The 3,807-nt window shown below is 52.1% G+C and overlaps 1 protein-coding gene across 1 annotated transcript in view; it reads right to left on the minus strand.

The window, feature by feature from the left end:
- LOC143511544 (immunoglobulin superfamily member 3-like) overlaps nucleotides 1-3,807 on the minus strand; it is a 63,263-nt gene that overhangs the window by 4,718 nt on the left and 54,738 nt on the right. The gene's annotated exons all lie outside the window — the stretch shown is intronic.

A 3,807-nucleotide genomic window follows, 5' to 3' on the forward strand; every position in this document is an offset into this window, starting at 1 on the left:
GAGGAAGTCTCTCTCTCTCTGTATGTCCAGCATGGCCTGTATGGTTTGCACTGTGATGAATAGACAGCAGTTTGAGTCTCATGTCCTGGTCAGACAAGGTCACACACACTTTGTCACACACACGTTTGTGTCATCCTCCTTGTGTCCACTGAGAATGTGTGTAAAACACAGTGTGTTCAGCCCCCTGTTCTGTCCCTGCCAGATAACCAGGTGTCTTAGTGCTGGTCATAAACCAGCTCCAGCTGAGGCTCCACCCACGTGACTCCAGCCCCCACAATCCCTCAGCAGGCTGACGGATTAAGGTGGAGGTCGAGGGAAACTTGGGTAAGAGCTGAGAGTGGGTGGGTGTTGTTGTCAGGGTGGTGGTAATGGGGGCGGGTGGGTGGTGTCATCAGGGTGGTGGTAATGGGGGGCGGGTGGGTGGTGTCATCAGGGTGGTGGTAATGGGGGCGGGTGGGTGGTGTCATCAGGGTGGTGGTAATGGGGGCGGGGCGCGTGGTGTCGTCAGGGTGGTGGTAATGGGGGCGGGTGCGTGGTGTCGTCAGGGTGGTGGTAATGGGGGCAGGTGGGTGGTGTCATCAGGCTGGTGGTAATGGGAGCTGGTGGGTGGTGTCGTCAGGGTGGTGGTAATGGGAGCTGGTGGGTGGTGTCGTCAGGGTGGTGGTAATGGGGGCGGGTGTGTGGTGTCGTCAGGGTGGTGGTAATGGGGGCGGGTGGGTGGTGTCGTCAGGGTGGTGGTAATGGGGGCGGGTGGGTGGTGTCGTCAGGGTGGTGGTAATGGAGGGCGGGTGGTGGTCGTCAGGGTTGTGGTAATGGGAGCTGGTGGGTGGTGTCGTCAGGGTGGTGGTAATGGGGGCGGGTGGGTGGTGTCGTCAGGGTGGTGGTAATGGGGGTGGGTGCGTGGTGTCGTCAGGGTGGTGGTAATAGGGGCGGGTGCGTGGTGTCGTCAGGGTGGTGGGTAATGGGGGCGGGTGGGTGGTGTCGTCAGGGTGGTGGTAATGGGAGCTGGTGGGTGGTGTCGTCAGGGTGGTGGTAATGGGAGCTGGTGGGTGGTGTCGTCAGGGTGGTGGTAATGGGGGCTGGTGGGTGGTGTCGTCAGGGTGGTGGTAATGGGGGCGGGTGGGTGGTGTCGTCAGGGTGGTGGTAATGGAGGCGGGTGGTGTCGTCAGGGTTGTGGTAATGGGAGCTGGTGGGTGGTGTCGTCAGGGTGGTGGTAATGGGGGCTGGCAGGAGGTGCTGCTCATCTGGATCTTGTCACATCTTCCTGGCAGCTTGCCCCCCTGCTCTGCACACCGCTCCACCTACATGGCCTCCACCTACCGTTGGTGCTGTCGTTTATCCTGTCTTGGCGAGAGAAAAACAAAAAAACTGTTTCACAAAACACTTGGCAGGCCCAGTCTCCCCCATCGTGTGTGCTTCTGTAGAAGGGTGAGTTCAGAACGGCGTGTGGTGACTCTGGAGCCTGAGGTCTAACGAGACGAGTGTCAGGTCCAGGTGTGTGGCGGAGCTGACGAGCCTTGTGCACACCTGAGCTGCGTTGGCAGCGTTTGTGCTCGTCTTACGGGCAGGTTGACCCTGCTGTGACGTCCTGTGTAGTGACTGGCTCATTTTCAGTACCATAAAAGTGCTGTTAAATTGGGGGCCTGTTCCAGTCTGGCATACAGTGTGCAGTGTGGTGCAGTATACAGTGTGCAGTGTGGTGCCCAGTGTTTGGTGTGGTATACAGTGCAGAGGGGGCACTGGTGGTGTGGAATACAGAGTGCAGTATCCTATACAGTGTGCAGTGTTATATGCAGTATGTACATGTCAATGTGCCATATTTGTCAATTGTGATTTTCACCGCAATATACATTTGTCCTCCACTTTTACCCATCTGTATGGTTAGAGCACACACACACACACACACACACACACACACACACACACACACTAGTGATTACGAGGGGGCTGTGGATCACATGTGCCCAGAGCGGTGGGCAGCCCTAGCCCAGTACCCGGGGAGCAGTTGGGGTTAGGTGCTCTGTTCAAGGGCACTTCAGTCTTGGCCTCAGGCCTGGGAATCAAATCCACGACCTTCCAGTAACTAGACCAGTTCCCTACCAACCAGACCATAAACTGCAGTGTGATATACAGTGTGCATTGTGCCACACAGTGTGCAGTGTGCTGTATGGTGCGGTGTGCTATACAGTGTGCAGTGTGATATACAGTGTGCTATACAGTGTGCAGTGTGCTATATGGTGCGTAGTGTGCTATACAGTGTGCAGTGTGCTATATGGTGCGTAGTGTGCTATACAGTGTGCAGTGTGCTATATGGTGCGTAGTGTGCTATTCAGTGTGCAGTGTGCTATACAGTGTGCAGTGTGCTATATGGTGCGCAGTGTGCTATACAGTGTGCAGTGTGATATACAGTGTGCAGTGTGATATACAGTGTGCAGTGTGCTATATGGTGCGTAGTGTGCTATACAGTGTGCAGTGTGCTATATGGTGCGTAGTGTGCTGTGCAGTGTGCTATATGGTGCGTAGTGTGCTATACAGTGTGCAGTGTGCCATATGGTGCGTAGTGTGCAGTGTGCTATATGGTGTGTAATGTGATATACAGTGTGCAGTGTGCTATATGGTGTGTAATGTGATATACAGTGTGCAGTGTGCCATATGGTGTGTAGTGTGCTATAGTGTGCAGTGTGCTTTATGGTGTGTAATGTGATATACAGTGTGCAGTGTGCTTTATGGTGTGTAATGTGATATACAGTGTGCAGTGTGCTTTATGGTGTGTAATGTGATATACAGTGTGCAGTGTGCTATATGGTGTGTAATGTGATATACAGTGTGCAGTGTGCTATATGGTGTGTAATGTGATATACAGTGTGCAGTGTGCTTTATGGTGTGTAATGTGATATACAGTGTGCAGTGTGCTTTATGGTGTGTAATGTGATATACAGTGTGCAGTGTGCTATATGGTGTGTAATGTGATATACAGTGTGCAGTGTGCTTTATGGTGTGTAATGTGATATACAGTGTGCAGTGTGCTATATGGTGTGTAATGTGATATACAGTGTGTAATGTGATATACAGTGTGCAGTGTGCTATATGGTGTGTAATGTGATATACAGTGTGCAGTAGTGTGTAGAGATGCAGTGGCACTTCAAGGCATTGAGCTCATTCTCTGTGTCAATAATGTGGCCTCACTTCCCCATGTGTGATTGAGTGTGGTGTCTATGCATATGTGTGTGTGTGTGTGTTGTGTATGCATGGATATGTGTATCTGTGTGCATCTATGGGTGTGTTTGTTGTGTGTATGTGTGTTTATAAAACCTTCAAATTTGAGGCATCTTGGTAGTCCTATGGTGTAAGTCAGAAGCAAGACATCTGAGGGAGGGAAAAGAGAAAGGGAGAGTGGGGGGGAGATAGAGAGAGGGGGGAAAGAGAGACAGGGAGAGAGAGGGAACGAGAGAGGTAGAGAGAGAGAGGTAGAGAGAGAGACTGTCCCCAACATTGCCCTACCTGCTCTAATGAGATGTATGCTTGAGTGCAGGGAACATCATCAGCTCTTACTGGTCAGCTCTCGCTGGTCAGCTCTTGCTGGTCAACTTTCACTGGTCAACTCTTACTGGTCAGCTCTTACTGGTCAGCTCTTACTGGTCAACTTTCACTGGTCAGCTCTTACTGGCCAGCTCTCACTGGTCAGCTTTCAGTGGTCAACTCATACTGGTCAGCTCTCACTGGTCAGCTTACTGGTCAGCTCTCTTTGGTCAGCTCATACTGATTAGCTCTTACTGGTCAGCTCTTACTGGCAGGCTCTTACTGGTC

This window comes from Brachyhypopomus gauderio, chromosome 4, assembly GCF_052324685.1.
Source record: "Brachyhypopomus gauderio isolate BG-103 chromosome 4, BGAUD_0.2, whole genome shotgun sequence".
In the NCBI taxonomy this organism is placed as follows: Eukaryota; Metazoa; Chordata; class Actinopteri; order Gymnotiformes; family Hypopomidae; genus Brachyhypopomus; species Brachyhypopomus gauderio.